Source organism: Antechinus flavipes, chromosome 2 (genome assembly GCF_016432865.1).
Source record: "Antechinus flavipes isolate AdamAnt ecotype Samford, QLD, Australia chromosome 2, AdamAnt_v2, whole genome shotgun sequence".
NCBI classification, from domain to species: Eukaryota; Metazoa; Chordata; class Mammalia; order Dasyuromorphia; family Dasyuridae; genus Antechinus; species Antechinus flavipes.
In genome coordinates this window covers 658236943-658256811 of record NC_067399.1, presented here as the reverse complement: position 1 = coordinate 658256811, position 19869 = coordinate 658236943, and the positions used below count along the sequence as shown (strand labels likewise).

Sequence of the window (19869 nt, the reverse complement as noted above, 5' to 3'; positions counted from 1 at the left end):
GGGACATAGGACATGGAATATAGAAACCATTACATAATTATCCATTATCAGAATAACAAGTCCAATAATAGAGGCAAGAAGAGGATCTAATTCACTGCTTCAGTAAAGATGGAGAAAGAAGGAAAGAGGGAGAGTGTGTATGTGAATATGTGTGTGAGAGAGAGAGAGAAGAGGAAGAGAGACAGAGAGAGAGAGAGAGAGAAGAGAGAGGGAGAGAGAGAGAGGGAGGCAGAGAGAGAGAGAGAGAGAGAGAGAGAGAGAGAGAGAGAATGTCTTCCTCTCTATGCTCCAACCATCAAAAAAAAGGAAATTATCTGGGGAGGCATTCAGAATCAAAAGTAAAATTTGAGCTCAGTTTAAATTTTCCACCAAAAAGATTTACCAGCTGCCCTGGTCACTGTAGAAAACCTGCAGGAGGAAATGACATTTTTAGGATGGTTTCCCAGTTAGTGGTTCATATTTATGTGATGATGATGCCATTGGCACATGTGCCATAAACATCTCCAAAGAGCTCTTGGAAGGCTGCCCAGAACTTGCATTCTGTAGGGCCAGGGTTACTGAGATATTTTCAGGCAGCAGGTAACTCTAGAATGGCTTCTCTTTGAATTGGAGAAATGGGATTCAGGTTGAAACAGGAACACTGGACAGGACAACATGACAGCTATCTGCCGATCATATGCATCAGAGTATCGGAAGTCATCGCCCCGATCATCATTTCCTTCCCGGCAGAATGGTCGAAACTGAGCTCCCAATCACAGTAATGATCTACAGCCTCCTAAATGAAAGCATTTCAATTGCTGAGTAGCTAGAGGCTCAGAAATCTACATATACACTGAAAGCAGTCTCTGCGATGAATGTCTGCATTGGCCCTGGAATCTTTTGCCAGAACAATTTGATGGTAAAGCATTCCCAGAAGCCAGAGTGGGGGAAAAGAGGTCACCAGTACATTGTCCTTTGTTTTCCCTGGAGGCACCATGGAATAGTATAATGAACACTCATTCTCAGTCGGAATACCTGTGTTCAAAAGATTCTAGATTCAAAGGCATCAAATCTCACAATTCTGGCTTGAAATATCAAATCTGCCTGTTTCTTAAATAAAACTACAATGAATTTGATTTTTAAAAATCAGCAAACTGAAAATTTCCATATACAAAGAAGAAAATACATATGGAGCCATGAATATCTATTACATGCATGTTAGGCATATAATATTTCCTTTCCATCTCCTTCTGAACTTCTCTTATTTTCTGCTCCTTGCTTTCTTTTGTAACCTTGTCACTATCCCACTCCCCTGGGACTCATTTTTCCCCATTTTGTTTGATGCAATTAATTCAGAGGTCCACATCCAGCTGTAAATCTATAATCCTTTTGTATTTTCTAATTTTATATAACAACAAGTTATCCCCGATGCTTAGCATAGGGACTGGCACATAGTAGGTCCTTAATAATTATTTATAGACTGATTATATTAAATAAATAATAAGGACCAACTCTAAGTAGCTGGAGCTTCCTGGCTTAGTGGGATATCTATATTCAAGAATTATTATGATTCCTGAAACCAAGAATTAATGGTGACATTCCATTTCTTAGAGAAAGACACTTGACTATTATTTTTGCTGCTAGTTCTGTCATACAGATAGCTTATCTTCTCATCTCCCTGAATCAGAGTTTAAGCTGTATCTCATGGCACATCCCAGCTAGAAAATCTAGCAAATGGAAAATGGTGGTTAGAAACTGGAAAAGAATGATAATATGAAGTAGAAGCATTGCAAGATTAAGAGCCTTAAAATTCTCAAAGCAATACTGCTGGGTACATTGCTGATCTCTGAGCTCATAAAATTGTTACAGTCCTTTTTCATGATTCCAAAGATTATTTTCCCCAAAAATTATGTGACCACTTCTATTTTTCAATATTATTCCTTATTCTTGAATAATGGCAAGATTTTCATAATCAGATAAATCTGTTAATTTTGGTATGAAAAGTTCCCTTGTGACTGTTTACTTAGGTATGTTTTACATCGAACATGTTGTTCATTGACAGATGCAATACAACTACCCTCTAATTAATTTCCTGGAGAGTCCAGCTTCACTGTTTATCCCACAGCTTCAGAATTGCATTAATTGCTGTTGCTAAGGGATGCATGAACATCATCAGTAATTAAATGATACTTTTAAATAAGAATTTTTTCTCTATTTTTAAAGAAATGGCATGTTTCTATGGGAGGACACAAGGCATAGTGGAGAGAGAAAGTTGGCATTGATATACAGAAAAATGGCATTGGAGTTTCTTTGCTGAGACATTCTGGCTTTCTACTGAGAAATGTCACCCTGGACCAGTCCTTCTGCTTCTCAATGGCTTAGGCAATTTGCTAAGACTATAAGACACACCAAGGATATTCATCTGCATTAGGGATGGAAGTTTTGTTGTCTGAGAGTTCCCTAAACCAAGCAGATAGTAAGGAATTCCCTTTAGAACGCTTTTACCTAAGGTCCAGCAATGGGTTGTGGTCAGTAACCTAGGCCAAGTGTACATAATTTAAAAAATTCACTAATAAAATATTGGTCTTAAGATTGGATTTTTGGCCTTAACTACTCTTAAAAGTTTAAACTGATGATCTCTTAAATTAATATTTAACAGAATCAAAGTATTCTTCCCCTGCCTCTTTTTGGTCATTTTCAGCTTCCTTCCTCTTTTGGAATCTAAGCAAGAATCATCTTGTTTCTGTATCATCAGCAATTAATATAATGCCCCACACATAGTAAATGCTTAATAAATGTGCTTTTTTATGTAGTTAGGTTTGGGAGACAATATTATCTCAAAATACGCCAATTGCATTGTTACCAAAAGAAATCCTGAATGAGTGACAAAAATATAGAAAGTAGACACAAGTACATGGATAAACATGCAATAATAGACACCCTTATTGGATTTTCTTTTTTCATAATTTTAGTTGAATGTCTTAATGTCTAAATTACTATTAGAAAAAGAAAAAAAGCAAAGGTTTCTCTTATTCTTATAATTTCCATTATTATATATATTTCATGCTGTATTGACATTGAAATGTCTGTTTTCTCTTCCTTCCTCCTTTTCTCTCCCTCCCTTCTTTCATTCATTTTCTTTTTTATTCCTTCCTTCCCTTTATTCTTATTACTTTCCCTCCCTCCCTTCTTCTTTCCTTTATATTTTTCTGTTTCTGTTCTGTCTTTGTCATTTCTTCCTTGCACATACCTGATCCTTCTTTTTTCCCACCCCTTCTTTTCTCTCCTGTATTCTCTCATTCTCTTTCTCTCTCTCTCTCTCTCTCTCTCTCTCTCTCTCTCTCTCTCTCTCTCTCTCTCTCTCTCTCTCTCTCTCTCTTCTTTTTTCCCTCCCCCTTCCTTGCTCTTTCCCTCTCCTACCTCTTCATCCGTCCCTTTTGTCTCACACCTTTTGTCTCTTTCCTTTTATTTCTATCTTCCTCTGTCTCTTTTCCTCCCTACTTGTCCTTATCTCCCTCTGTCTGTCAGTCTGTGTCTCTCTGTCTCTTTTTCTGTGCTTATAGAAACATACAACTTCTTCCCTGTGGTGCATTTGCTATTGCTATTATTGCTGGAAGGAGGGCTGGAAATGTTGATAACAAAATCTCACTAACCCACTCATGATTTGAAAATAAGCTTCCACCATTGGTCTTTTGCAGGCTCTATAGCACCAACATCACTGGCATACAATTGTATGTCTGTGACAGCTGAGATATAGAGAACATTTTAGTCAATTCTTTGAGAAGTATTCAAAATTAGAAGCGTTCTGCAGATCATAAACTTCACATAAAACAGGTTCTGCTGGTCTCTATGTGACATTAATTCATTATTTTTAAAAATCAACACTTCCAGAAATTTGGGAATGTGACATACATAATACAAAAGCTCTAACATGCAAACTTGGCTCTGAACTAAGACAGATTGAATCTCAAAAGGATCTCAAAGGGCAGCAATATCAACCATTTTAATGTTTTAAAAATAAAGAATCTGAGACCCATAATACTAAAGTGAATTGTCCAACAATGATTAATAACAAAGCAAAGAGTACATCTTTAGTAAATGAAAAATCATCAATTTTTATCTGGTGATATCTACATGATAACAGACAGTCTCTAGTTCTATCTAGCAGAGTAATGAATTTAAAACAATCACCACAAAAGCATTATATGAGGAAAATAATTTCATAATTTATATGAAAAGGAGCTGGGGTTTGTGAATGACATATAAGCTCAATATATGTCTTCAGTATGACCTGGCAGCCCAAAGAGCCAACATGATACTAGATTTTCTTAATTAATGCAAAATGCTCAGAATAATAGAAATGCTAGGGCAGCTCTGGAATAGTGTCCTATTCTATTTTAATGATCAATTTTATTTCCATCATGTTTCTATATCACCTTAATTTTCAAATTTGTCCCCTTTAGTATCTCCTATAAAATCAAGTAAAAAGTAAGATAAAATAAAACTGCTCTGCAAAACTGATCAACATATCAACCAAGTCCCAAAATATAAGAATATTCCATAACTGTAGTTCTCCACTTCTGCAAAGAAAAGAGGGAGTTTTTCTCCCCTTATTTCTCATTTTTGGATAAGTTTGACCATTAAAATAGCATAACCATATTAGTTTACTTTAGAAGAAACATTGGTAAGCTATAATTTATCCAACAAAAGGCCACCATGAGAGTGGACAGAAACAAAATCAGGGCTATCAAATACTGGCTGAAAGAGTTGGTTAAAAAAAAAAAAGGACCCTGGTGGAGGTGACATGCCATCATATCAGTCTTCAAGTATTTGAAGGACAGTTATGTTTTAGAAAAATAAGGATGAGTCCATTTGATTCCCAAAAGAGGACTGGGACACATGAGTAAAATCTACATGGAAGCAAACTAAGAGTCTGAAGGGTTCAAAAGAAGAATTGCGAATGGAGAAATGAGTTCCCTTTAACTGATGATCTTCAAACGAAATTCAGATGGCCTCTGATTTCTCATAAAGGGGCTTCATTTAATAAATAATGATTAGAACAGATAACTTTTAAGGCTCCTTCAGTTCCTTAAACATGACACCATTTTGCTCACACAGAATGCTTGGCTTGGCGTACTGCTTTGTGTCTTTCAGACACTGATCTCTAAGTGAATTTAGGCAATCATTTAATTTGTCTTTGTCTCATTAGGTTGCAATATTCCACAGTGGAGAAGTTTTCAAATTTGGCCCTTCAAAAAGGCACATAATGTGATAAATAAGTAAATGCATACTAATTCCTGAAATTCATACTAATTCCTGCCTACATAGGAAGGAAAATAGAAATACTAAGATATACTTATATTGTTATTGAGGATTACAGATACTATTGTAGGAAGGCACCTCCTGGATTCCATAATGCTAATGCTCAACTTAAAGAAAATAAAACTGATCGCTTCTCGGCCTTTTGGCTAAGATCAAGTGTAGTAAGAAAATAAAACTGAATTCCAGAGTAGAAAGGCACTTGCCCAGGGTAGCCCATAAATTTAGTCATCTTTTCTATTCTTTTTGCCCTAATTCAAACCTAATATCCAAAAAAACAGAGCTGAATTACTCTGATACCATGTGATTTCTATCTTTGAGAAGTGACCCCAAAAATGATGTTACCCTTAATTGAAATTACTGTCACCCTTGGAAAAGACTATAAAACTTTGTAGGGAATCACAGTGGAAATGCGAAATTTTCCCAGTAGAATATCTCATCATCAGAATCAATTATATTTAAAACAAATGCCAAGGAATACATTTAGTTATTCACTAATAGCATAGTATCTTTACAGATAAAAATAGCTTGGGGATTGTTGAAAGAGGTAATTCAATTTCAATATGCAGTTATCAATAATAAAAAATAATACTAGCTTACTTTAATAAACATCAATGCCTTCAAGCTGCTCATCACTCCTCTATTCATTTAGTTTCCTCTGTTAGGATATGTACCTCTTGAGCTCAAGGACTCCTTTTGTTTTTGCATTAATATTTGTAAGTCGCCTATTAGCACACTATTAGGCACATAGTAGAAGCTTAATCAGAGCCTTCTTTTATCCATTCATTCATAGATTACGTTAAGGTGTGCAAAATAATTGACACAAAACATTTCATTTATTCCTCACAATGACCTAGTCAGGTAAGTACTCTCATTATCATTATTCTCTTGTAACAGATAAAGAAACCAAGCCTTAGGAGATAAATCAACTTGTCTATAATTAACCAGATATAAGTATTTGAAGCAGGATTCAAATCCATGTTATTTATGACTTCAATTCTAATGTTTTTTGCACTGTATTATCCTTCCTCTCAAGAATTAATGTAAATTTAAAACAGCCTTGAAAATCCTTAAATGCTGGGGCTCTCTTTAATTTAAATACAGGATTTCTTGATTTCTATATATAACTGTTCATCTCTTTTTTTTTCTTTTACCTTCCCTCTGATGATATCATTTTTCTTATTTAATTCCTCTGTTGTATTATGTGGCAGCCTGTCATTGCTCACACCCTTCCAAAAATTTTTCCAAAAAGAATCTACCAGTTATAACAAAATCTTTCTCTAATTCTCTGAATAGTCACTAGATACCAGTATGGTACTAGTGCTGTTCATCTCTTACTCTTACTATACTATTGCTATGTCATGGAAGCATTATACATGATACTTTTAAGGATACATGATTTCATCTGCTCAGTTCCATATCCCTACCTCTTCACAATGTAATGACTAGTGTTCAAGAATGGCTATGATTTGATGAAGAACAAAGTGAGCAGAACCAGGAGAACACAATAGTGATATTATATTAAGAGCAATTAAATCATTTTGATGATTATGAACACAAATTAAAAAATAAAAGACACATGAAGAAAAATGCTCTCTGAATCCAAAGAAAGAACTGATAAATAAAAGTATGTATGGGACAATCTTTCATGTATGTGTATGTATGTGCGCATGCATTTGGTTGTTGTTGTTGTTTGTCCTTCCTTCTTGAAAAGGACCATCACATCAGGGAGGTGATGCCATGACATGCAAATGAATTTAAGTGAGGGAGGGTGGGGCAAGGTCACCTGCCTCACTTTCCCCTCTGGAGCCATCTGTGGCCAGTGGCAAGTTATAGATCAAGATGACTAGAGATGACTCTGGATAAAATGGGAGACCTTGGCCTTTTTAAGCTAAGATCTTCAATGGGTCTCAATTTAATTGAATTCACACTCATTAAGTATTAAGGCTAGGTGCAATAAAGGAAAAACAATTTCCTCTTTCACCTTGTCAAAAAAAAATCTAAATAAATAAATAAGGGACTCTCAGGATTTCTGGCCAAAACAGAAATAATTGTCATTTACATTCAATCTGAATCAACTGGGACTCAAACAATGATCAAATAGTGCTTGACTCGGGACCTATTAGTGGCCAATGAGAATCAGAATGGTTGAGAGAGAAAAAGAGAGAGACAAAGTATGACTTTATGGAGGTAAAAAATGTTAGAGATCAGAAATAGTGTCTATATTTATGATGTCATTAATATAGAGATCTCACAGGGGAAGAAATATGTATATATGTAGATTGGGATTTTCTCTGTTAAAATATTAAAGACTTTCTTAGAGCACGAAGTGATTAAGTGATTTAACCAGGGTCACACAGCTAAAATAGGTCAAAAATAGGAGTTGAACCTATATATTCCTAAATTTGAGGCCCATTTGCCATGCCACTTTTATACATATACACATGCATATTTATATATACATATATGTATATACATATACACAGACATGAACGTACACATACACATCTTTACATGTTCATCAGTTTCTATTCAACTTACTAGAAGCATATCTCATCTTGTACTTTTCATTCATTTGTGATTTCAAAAATTTGATCAAAGATCAAAAAATAATTTAGAAAACAGAGACATTCTTTTCTTATTTATACCCTCCAGATAATGTTGTCAGTGGTGTATGGCAAAGGATACAGAATAACTTCACTTTGTTCTTTGGTATCTGTCTTATGTCAAAAGAAGCATTAAATCTAGCATTTCCTTATGAGCTCCCCTTTGTATTTTATCAGACAGAGAATGTCATGTCTTATGATTTACCTCTGAATTGTTTTTTTTTTTTTTCTGATTCCAGAGATTTTCTGGTTTTCAAGAATCTCTCACATGCATAGCCTTCCCAAACTCCCTATCAGCCTCCTTCCTTTTCTCCAGCCTTGGTTTAGAAGTTATGTCCATTTTCTTTCCCTTTCTCTCAGGCCTCATAATCACTGCTTACATGCTCACATACCTATATTTTGATTTCCTACATTGTTTGGCTTGATTTTTTTTCCACCAGCTAACTCCTGCCTGCCATTCTGACTTATTTCAACCTGAATTTATATCCCTACTCCATACGTCCTTTTCAAACCCAGATTTGTTCCCAGATTAATGGCATTTAGGGCTTTTATGCCATTTGGGGTTGTCTCCACTCTCAGCATTAAGATCCCTGAATAAGGAGCATATTTCTGGTATCTCTAAATAGAATTCAAAGCATAACTTTCATATAGAAGCATTATTATATGTAGTGACTAGATCCTATGGTACTCCTAATATTCACATACATAATGGACAAAATTGGCTTTGTGGGATAGTTTATGAACCTACTCATCACATATGTTGATACTATATAAGGAATGCATTCTTATTTTAAAATCCAGCTCTGCCATTTAATGACTTTTTGATCATAGGTACAATGCTGGCAGATCTCTGGGAATTGGTAGGAGGAGGGAAGGAAAGAAGGAAGGAGAGAAAGAAGGAGAGAAGGAAGGAAGGAAGGAAGGAAGGAAGGAAGGAAGGAAGGAAGGAAGGAAGGAAGGAAGGAAGGAAGGAAGGAAGGAAAGTAGAAGGAAGGGAAGGAGGAAGGAAGGGAAGGAAGGGAGAGAGAGAGGGAGAGACGAAGCAGTAAAGGAAGGCAAGAAGGAAGGAAAGGAAGGAAAAAGAAATAGTTGTTTAATGTCTCATATATCAGAGATGGAAAAATGAAGCTGACCCTACCCCCATGAAGCTCCAATCCCAATCAGACATACAGTTAGCTTTTGCATTAGGTCACTCCTAAAATCCCTTTCAACTTTTAAGCTCTAATGAATTTATAAACATTTAAAACCTACCCTTTTTAAATCCATCATCCAGCATTTATTTATTAAAAGCATACCATCACTTAGGGGTTGAAAGCACTTTTCATTAATTAGTTCTACCTAGGGTCCCTGGTTGCTGAATAATTATAAACATTTAGATAATAATTAAAAAGAATTACTAAAGATAGATCTGTCTAATTCAAAAATTGTTGTTTTACTTTACTGTTAATTTTTTTCAGAAATTTTTAGTAAGATTCATCATTGTACCTGGGATCTTCATTAAATTAGAAGATATAGGTTTAGATTCTCAGGTTAATCCAGGACAGCTCTAATAATCTCATCCAAATTTCCTGCTGTACAATTGAGAAACTCGTGGTTCAAAGAGGGGAAAGGATTTGTCTGAGGTCGTGCAGGAAACATCAGAATTCAAATTCAGCTACTAAAACCCAGAATTCAGTGGTCTTTTCCCTGTACCATTCAACTTTAACTTTTTTCAAATGTAAAACTTCTAAGGAAGTTCTACCTTTTCTCTTTTCTCCATTTTCAGGAGAAAAATAATTAAACCTGTTTTCTATTAGGTTCTAATAAAGTTGTTTTCTTTAATCGAGAACTTATGGTAATTTTTAATTAGTAGATGACCTTAACCTAGTGCTTTTGGATTTCCAACATTTTATATAGACTATTTCATTTAAGCATAGAAGCAATCTAATTACTTAGATATGGTAGTTATTATCTTATTTATTGTCTTCAGGTGAAGAAACTGAGGTAAAGAGGCTTTAGGACTTGCCCAGTGAGCATGCACCAGAAGCCTATTTCAACTCAGGCTTGACTGGAAGGATAGACCTTTCTATTTTTGTCCATCTTCTCTCTTCTTAAAATCATGGAATATCTCCATTGGAAGGGAAGTTGAAAATCTCTTCTAAATCCTTCATTTTAAAAAGAAGGCATTTTAGCTCTTTGAGGTTTAAGATCACACAGTTAGATAGTGGTACAATGAAAACTTGATGGCAAATTTTGGCATAAAGTGGTATTTTGGGTATAGCAAATGAAGGACTGATATTGTTTTCCCTGAAGGATGATGGGATAGAAGGTTGTATTCTTTTTAATTTGCCAATTCTTGATTCCCAACACAGTCTCTGGGGATGGGAATATCAATCAAAAACCGTGGCTCTCTCTAATAAATGGCCATTATATGCTGGGCATTGTCAAGCACTGGGAATACAAAGACAAAAGATAAATTCATGCCCATCATCAAGGGGCTTTCAATCTAGTTGAGGGAAACATCATGTACACAAATAGGCTTATGAACAAGAGATACAAAACCCAAGGTGATTTAAGGAAGAAGAAGACACTAAGACATGGGTGCAAGAGGAAACATCTTTAGAAGATGCTTAGTCTTGAAAATAGGGATTCTAGGAAAATTGGGTGAAGAAAAAAGGTAATCTTTCAAAAAATACTTGCTGGACTTGAGTGAAATGTTCCAGATTATCCAAATATCCATGTGAATGTCTATTAGAGTCCAAAACATGAGCAAACAATAAATAGGTACCAATCCATAGAATTTAGACAATGTCTTAGGAAAGGTGCAAAATTTCCACAGAGGGCCTGTGTTTGACTTTATCATTTAGCAGAGGAGAATGAAGGACTGGAAAAGTTATGAGGAAGTAAAGTCGAGGAAGGACAATAACTAGAACCGAAGTATCTTGGATCTCTATTCTTTTATGTCCCAAAAGCCAGTAAATAAACTTTGGCAAGTCAGACATCCCCTGTTGCCATATAGAAGAAAGACACTTAAAACAAAAAAAGAGACTCACTCAGAGTTATGTTAGGTATGCCAAGTTCACAAACAACGGGACTTATTTCCATATCTCATCTGAAGCAGTCATGGGATCTCAAAAGTTTTGTTAGCTGAGTAAAAAATAGTTAAAACTAAGATAGAAAACTTCAAGGACATTCCTGATGGCACCCTGAGATGAGTGTCTTTACCCAAGCTCCAGCATCATCAGTTTTAAGAGTTGGAAGAGATGGCAGTAGCCCATCTAATCCAGCCCATACATGAAAGGGTAATTGACTATGGAGAGATTCATCCTTGTCCCCTGATGATTCCTATAACCAAGGAAACCCAAGAAATGAACAAAGGAAAAATAAAAACAAAGGCAACAAAATGTCTTTCTGTTCTATATGCCTTTCTTTTTTTTCCACGGTGATAGGAACATCCCTCTTTTTAAAATTTATTTTTAACACACATTGCTTTATGAATCATGTTGGAAGAGAAAATCAGGACAAATGGGAAAAATCATGGGAAAGATAAAAAACAGAAAAAAGAAAAAAAAACATAGCATGTGTTGATTTACATTCAGTTCTCCTTAGTTCTTTTTCTGGATGCAGATGGCATTTTCTTGGTCAAAGTCTATTGGGATTCTTTTGGATCACTGAACTACTAACAAGAATCAAATCTTTCATGGTTGATTGACACACATTCTTGCTGTTATTGTATACAATGTATTCCTGGTTCTGCTTGTTTTCCTCAGCATCAGTTTGTGTAAATCTTTCCTGGCCTTTCTAAAATAAACTTATTCATCATTTTTTATAGAACAATAATATTCCATTATCTTCATAAACCACAACTTGTTCAACCATTCCCCACTGATGGACATCTACTCATTTTCCAATTCTTTGCTACCACAAAAAGAGCTGCTGCAAACATTTTTGCACAGGTGGGTCCTTTTCCCTCCTTTATGTACAGATAGCTCCAGTAATGATACTGCTGAGTCAAAGTTTATGCACAGTTTGACAGCCCTTTGGGCATAGTTCCAAATTGCTCTTCAGACTGGTTGGATCATTTTATAACTCCACCAATAACGCATTAGTGTCCCAGTTTTCCCACGTCCCCTCCAACATTTATCATTATCATTTCCTTTCATCTTAGTCAATCTGAGAGGTATGAGGTGCTACCTCAGAGTTGTTTTAATTTGCATTTCTCTAATCGATAGTGATCAGAGCATTTTTTCATGTAACCATATATGGCATTAATTTCATGATAGTAAGATTCCTAGCTATGGACACTAAATTTGCCTCTCATGATCAGTAAGAAAGTATGAATTACTGTAGTAAAAGTTAAAAGAAATCCTTAAGAATGCAGGGTAAATTCTTTTTGACACATTTAGGGGAGATCATAGATAAGAAGCACTTAGCATGAAAGAGCATGGAGGAGATGACCATTAGTGGAGGTAGTAACCACAAGCTCCATCTCTATATCTTAGCAATCAATAGTTGGTTGTTAAATAACAGTCAGAGAAGCTCATTACCTAGGGATAAGGCCATCAGTTTGGATTCTAATCACTAAGGATAAAATTCTACCTGCCTTCATATTCTCAAGAAAAGAGAAGGAATCTTCCAAAATAATAATAGGAAACAAATCATAATTATGTCTACATATAAATTAATCAAGATCAATATGTTGGCCAATTTTAATAAATATTGATCTATCTGCCAACGTTACAGACCATGATGCATTCTTCCATTCTAATTCTGCCTAATGTACTTATTATATTCCTCACTAAATGTGCACCCTTTGAGGGAAGAAACCCTGTTTTTGCCTTTCTTCAGCTCTTCAACACTTGGCAGAGTGCCTGGCACATAATAAGTGCTTAATTCATATCTACTGATTTATTGCCTGCCTGACTCTTGCCCAACTCCTCCTCCTGCTGTCCAAGAGTAGGTGGACAGATGAAGGAATATTTAAATGTCATAATATTATGGATATATCATACTATCATTTTTTATTATTCTTTACTCTTAATATAATGGGGATTGGCTCATTTTTTTCTGTTCTTATATCTCCCTAACAATAACCTTTATATTGAATCTCCTGCATAATTCATTGAGGATTATCCATTGAGGTCTTCCCATGTTCATCAGATGCTTCTCTGTTATCCTTTAGATGAACGTCCATCAGTATATCTAATGTGACCAAATATGGCAAGTAAATAGTATGTTAAGCCTAGAACTGAATGGGAGGAGAACAATGGGACAAATTGCTTGCAGGAAAATTGCCCTGTTCTTTGCATGACCCTAAAATTCTCTGTAAATATCCATCTTTTTTTTTTTTTTTTTGGTTTGTTTATTTGGATGATCCCCCTCCCTCCCCAATGATACTGTATGTCTGCTGGGGAAGAATGGTCATTATTGGAGAGATTTAAGAAATAAACATATATGTGTAAGTATACACAGAACTGGAGATGTAAAGAGGTAGAGGCACTTTATTTTTGTGTGCAGCACTTTATTTTTGTGAGCAAGTGATATTCCTCTTTGTTGGTCCAGAAAGAAAATTCAAGGTTAGAGAGACAACTTAGATAGGATTATTGTCAAAGATCAGGGACAACCCTTCTAGAAATCAGGAAGATTCTCATCTGAAGTCATCTTTCTTGGCACGTGGGCTTTTTCTAAATCTGGAACACCATTCTGTGTGTGGGAACAATATGTTTTGTAGGATGGAGGGAAGTATTCTAATTAAATGTCCACCCACTTTTTCCTCCTGATAAAAGACTCCCCTGGAACTTGCTAAAATAAGGTTCCCCAAGACAGATGAGTTTTTGATGAGTAAGTCAAAAAGCCAAGGAAACCTTCAAAGGCTACTAGGTAACTATACTTTTTCTTGATTCAGGGAGACCTCTGAAGGCTCATATCATCATCATCATCATCATCATCATCATCATCTTATCCTTATTATTCTTTTTTCTCTATTAGCCCATTATTTTTTTTCATCTCAGTTATTATCCTCTTTTCCTCATCATTACCAATACTATCATTGACAACTGCTATTAAAAAATTCATGGGCTGCAGCTGAGATTTTATTATTTGCCTGAGAATCCAGCAGTTGAATTCAATATGTACTGAACACAAATTGCAATGTGATTCTGAAATAATGGGAAGGCCTTTTTAAAAAGAGCTGATTTAAGGAGAAGATTAAATAATAGTAATTAAAATAAACAATACCACAAACTAAATGCAATGCCTTTCTTATGCCTAATAGTTTTATTGCCACCTTGACGCTCTGGTGAAGTTCTCGGAGGAGCACAAAGCACATTAAAGATACTGCTGAATTTTCCCAACCTCCCTATGAGGTAAGTTTGGAGCAAAAATTAGTGTCTGAAATTGGTTTTAAGTTGGAAATATCTATAGCTAACACCAGGGGGAGTTATTTAAGTTTATAGTTGTTTAACTACTATGCTCATATCTAGGGATGCCAAGTAGGGAGTGTATGGAATCATGGTATTGGTACCTATAGGGGCCTGGAATACAGAAGTTGCTTAATATATGTTTGTTGAATTTAAATGTATTGCATAAAACACAGTCTAATTCGACCCTCTAGTTTTACACATAAGATGACAGCTAATTAGAAGTGGTTCACCCAAGGAATATTTCTAGAATCAGAGAATCCTCCAAAGTGAGGAACTTTAAATAATCAATAAACCTCTGTTTGCTCTCTTACCCTAATGGTGAATTCCCTGTCTACAATGGCAACTCAATGCTCTCTGAACCATTGTAAACATTAGGGCAGACCTCCTCATTATGAGCCAAGACATGCTCTCTTTTAACATGTTCCTGGATTCTACTTCTGGCTTCTGGGGTGAAACATAAGAGGGATAAACTTTTCTCTTTTTTTTTTCTTATGATAGTCTATTACATTTTTGATCATAGGGATAATGCCCTTCCAAAATCTTCTCTTCTCTAGGCAAAAGAAAACAAAATAAAACAAACAAAAACACTGAAAACCTACTTTCCAATTCCTTCAATGAAGTGAAAGAAAGAAAATTTCACAAACAAATATTTCTGAAGGCTAGTGACAGGTGGTTGACATTCACATTCATCTGTTCACTCAAATCTATATTATCTTCTGGAAAATGGGGAAAGACAAAGAAGAAGACAACATAGTCCCTGTGCTTTATTATTGTGAATTTTTAAAATGTTAAATGAATGCTTGATGATTGATGGAAGCTAAATATTAGTGGTGTATGTAATGTTGATAAATATTGTTCTAACAAACTATGATGGAATAAATGAAGCTCTGGGGGAAAAATTCAGTGATTGCTCACAATATCTGTGACCCCCTATCACTTGGGTGGTTGGGATTGATATAAAACCAATTTTTTAATATTTGATTTAAGTTTTATAGTCAGTTACTTATTATCTGGTCATACCCCAATCCATTTCTTCATTTAATAGTATGTCTGACCAGTTTCTCCAAACTTGGATCAGCACTCTCCCCACTGGACCTGAAATGTTCAGCTCTTTATCCAGTTTTTCCAACATTTTCCAAATGTATCTACCCATCTTTGGAATGTCTTAGAGCCATCACCCAGTTGATGGAAGAATAAACAAGTATCTACAACTTAACCCATTTACCTCACTGTATATACTGTCTGACATTGGACCATGCTTCAGTTTTATGCCTCAGCCAGATATGAACTCAGGTCATTTTATGATCTGTGTGCTGTCACCCATATATCTTCTCCCCTTCTCCCTTTCCACACACCAGAATAAAATATACTTCTATGATTAGCTTTCCCTTTTACATGTTGTATTCGCCTATATCCCCCCTTTAAAAAAGGAATTTTCTTTTGTTAAAAAAGAATTTATCCCTTTTACTTAGCACTGTGCCTAACATTTAAGAAAAACCTATTTTTTCATTCATTCATTCACTCATCCATTCATTATCCTCTTGAAAAAAAAAACTCCCTTTAATGAGTAATCTTTTGTTAACGAGTACAAAGGAGATTTATGTGAGAGGTAAGGCATTGAGCAACTTTTTGAATTGAGGAGGGAATTCCTTATAAAGAATGAGATCCAATGGATAAGAATATTTGTGCACACTAGTAGGTGATTTCACAGGTGATAGGGTATTACCAGATCTCCTCAATGAAATTCATGGACATTAAAAATTGACTGGTCTAGGTCCACTTACTACCAAAAAAAATCATCATAGAATACTTTCCCCCCACATTTCAATGGTGTGTAATTGACCAGACTATCCAGTAAGTAAAACTCTAAGGTGCTTCTCTTGGATAGGCTTTACGTAATTAGATCTTATGATGAAAAGAGAGCTAAATCTGCACTGGTAAAGTACAATCCTTTCAGTAATCCTGACTTGCTCTTTACCATTAAAATGTAATATTGTCCCACTGAGGTCACATCTCCATTAAGGTACTTATCCAATGATAGTTGCCCATGGATCAACAATTTATTTAACTCATGGAAATAAGACACATGCCAGATACAAGTATTGATTTGTATTTTCATTCTGTATTGCCTGAAATGTTTCTATCCTATTAATTTGCTTTTCTGACTTCCATCTCTCCTTTCTTCTACTTATCCTTTCTACATCAGTCTAATTTATATTTCTTAAGATTTAACATGTCAATTCTTTATTCAAAAGAAGTTTCAGAGACTCCCTCTTGCCTATCCAGAATGCTCTCTTTGTCATTTATCTCTTGGTATGAGCTGGGTCTTTCCTCTCTTTCTAGTTATTTCCCATTCTCCATATACTGTATATTCAAGCCAGAGTAGCTTGTTTGTGCTTCTTTTCATGTAACATCTCATTCCTCTATCCTTGTCTCTTGTACATGAAGTCCTACTTCCTTATCTATGTCTCTTGCAATCTCTAGATCAATTCAAGATTCAAGTCAAATGTCATATTCTATATAAAGCCTTTCCTGGTCTTCCCAATTATGAGCATTTCCAGAACTTTCAATTACTTTCTCCTGATTTTGTACATGTTTGTAATCACTTATCATGTACATCAAAATGTATGGGCACTAAGTGGCACAGTGGATAAAGTACTAAGCCTGGAATCAGAAAGAATTATCTTCCTGAATTCAAATCTGTCTTAGATCTGGACCCTTTGACACCGGGAAAGTCACTTGACACTATTTGCCCGTTTCTTCATCTAAGTAAAAGGAATACATTTTTTTTTAAATAAAAGAGTTCCTTTTTTAAGGAAAGACATAGGGGAACACAACATGTAAAAAGGAAAGATTTTATTCTTCATGTGTGGAAAAGGGGAAGGAAGAAAATGTATGGGTAAAAGCAAACAAATCATAAAATGGTCTAAGTTCCTATCTGGTTAAGACATAAAACTGAAGTATGGTGCAATGTCTAGAGTCAGACAATATATATAGTGAGATAAATGGGTTAAGTTGTTGATACTTATTCTTCCATCAACTGGGTGATGACCCTAGGGCATTCCATAGATGGGTAGGTTACATTTTAGAGGGACTAAAGGGAAATAACAAAGCAATCCAGTATCTTTGCCAAGAAAACTGAGGGATTCCAGAATCAAAAGTGACTGAAAAATGACTGAAAAACAACAATGAGTCTATCAGTGGCTTTCAAAGGTTGTTCAGTAAGTAGCATGTTAATATTACTCATAGGATGTAACTCAGGCTATGTAGATATTATACACGTGCAATTTCCTCATAACTTAAATCCGAACTCACTCATACATGTATGAATTTGTTATATCACAGTTCCTCAATGAAAGGAATAATACTGTGTAATGAAAAGAAGTTACAGAACCTCTGATGTACATGCTGTTCTCACCTAGTCAAACACAAACTCTTGGAGTACAGAGACTTTTGTCACACTCTGTCTTTGTATCTTGGAATCTAACAGAATTTCTAGTGAATAACAGGTATTTAACAAATGTGTGAATTGAATGGAACTGAAAGTGAGAATAAAGATAGCATCAAGCCCTGATGAACAATGAATTGGGTGGGTGGTGCAACAAAAGCAATGAGGGAGAACAGATTATAGTACTGGAGATGAACAGGTATCCACAAAATAACAAAAACACCAAAAGATGGATTATTGTGAAGGAAGAGACAGACAATAGTCACACTTGATGAGAAACCCTGAAAGTGATAGAACCCAGCACAGATAGATCCAGGTAAAACTCATGAGAACAGGGATCCATTGGTACAAGTTAAATATAAATCAAGCACTTATTCCATTCTATCACTGGAATATTTCTACAATATCCTTTGTCTTTCCTCTTAAAGAAGCACAGCTAAATGGCATAGAAGGTAAAGTATAAAGTACATTCAGAAATCTCTTGTTCCTGAGGTCAAATCCAGCCTTCCACACTTACTGACTGTGTGACCTTAAACAAGTCACATAACCCCATTTGCCTTCATTTCCTCATCTTAAATTCTAAAAAGAAAATAGCATTTAGAATCATGAACATCTAGATTCTCTCACACACTTGCTAGCTAAGTAATTTAGCTTACTAAGTTAAGTAAGTAACCTTAATTTTGCTAGTCTTCAGTTTCATTGATTGTAAAATAGAAGTGACTGGACAAGATGATATCTAAGATTCTTTGCAGCTTTAAATCTGTATCCTATAATTCTGTAATATTGTGTGGTCATCATTTGCTAAATATATTGCACAAAAACACAACTTGCCATCTTAACTTTTATCTGAATCTTGTATTACAAATCTGTTGATTTTTACAAATCTCTGACAAACTCAGAAAAGGAATCAAAACTTGTAGTGTTCAAAAGAGCAAACCCTCCATTCCTACCTCTGGAGGTTAGCTTAAAACCTAAGGGTTTTTCGATCATTATGTCAAATTACTGGTCTAGGCAGGTCTGGGTGAGGAGGCAGGAAATGGAGGTGTGAGTAGGAGATGACTTTTTTTTTTTTTAATAAAGGGAACTGGCACTATTCCCTAAAAAGAGACCATGAATAACTCCCACTCCCCAGGATTCTGTTATGGACATGCTTGCCTCAATGTTTGGAGTAAATTAGTGATGATTTTCTAGATTGCTTTGGTTATCAGCTCTTTTCAAACACAGTATTTCCAGGGGAGATCACCATTCTGTCTGCAATTTCTTTTTCATTTTCTTTTCTAAGACATCAAAGATGAGTGGCAGAGATTTGGTTTTAACAATATCTGGTCTCTCCTATATTTATATTTCTTAAGGTAATAAATGTTATTTCTTCTTTTTAGGTTTTACAAAAAATAAAATAAATTTTCCAAAACACTAATATTTATGGTTTTGCTCTTTTAAATTGTTCACAGATTAGAAATTCCCAGGAAATTTACACTTGGAAAAGAACATGGGGAATATCTAAGTGAATTGCCTACCTTTAGGCCAGGGAACCTTGAGTAAGTGAAGGAACAGAGTAATTACATTGGGTCTAGAAATGCATAAATAAGACAATATTTCCTCCTATATGTAATAATAATAATAATAATAATCCTTATATATAAATGCCCTACTAGTATTCATTTGTAGGTAGGTGTTATTATGATTAATAAAACAGAAATTCACAGGAAATGGTATTGAATTTATGAGTCTTTTGTTAGTTCGTAGTTTTGCAACAACAAATGTCATTAATATGACTACTTGAATTGCAGAGACAAATTTAGACCTATTTCCAATAAAAAGCCTTCCTAACTATTAGGCTCATTGATAAATGGAATGAACTGTCTCTGAATATAGTAGGCTTTCCTTCTTGGAAAATTTTCAAACAAGCTGCTCTAGAAGAAAAGCTCTTGGAATAATGCTGCTTAGATAATCACTGAGTTGTCTTCAAATCTAAGATCCTATGCTTCCATGGGAAGATCATAAATGAATCCCATGACATTTTTGACATAATAAAGAGATATTCTGAGTAGAGAAGCTTATTAGCCAATGACCTATTCCAATGCTTCCATTTTTTTTTCAGTTGAGTGTATCAAGC

General features: G+C 35.2%; 1 protein-coding gene and 1 pseudogene across 1 annotated transcript in view; one reads left to right on the top strand and one right to left on the bottom strand.

Annotated features, from left to right (window-relative positions):
- The window catches only part of CTNNA3 (catenin alpha 3), a 1962241-nt gene that overhangs the window by 939749 nt on the left and 1002623 nt on the right, over window positions 1-19869 (bottom strand). The gene's annotated exons all lie outside the window — the stretch shown is intronic.
- Window positions 5428-5563, top strand: LOC127552719 (uncharacterized; annotated as a pseudogene).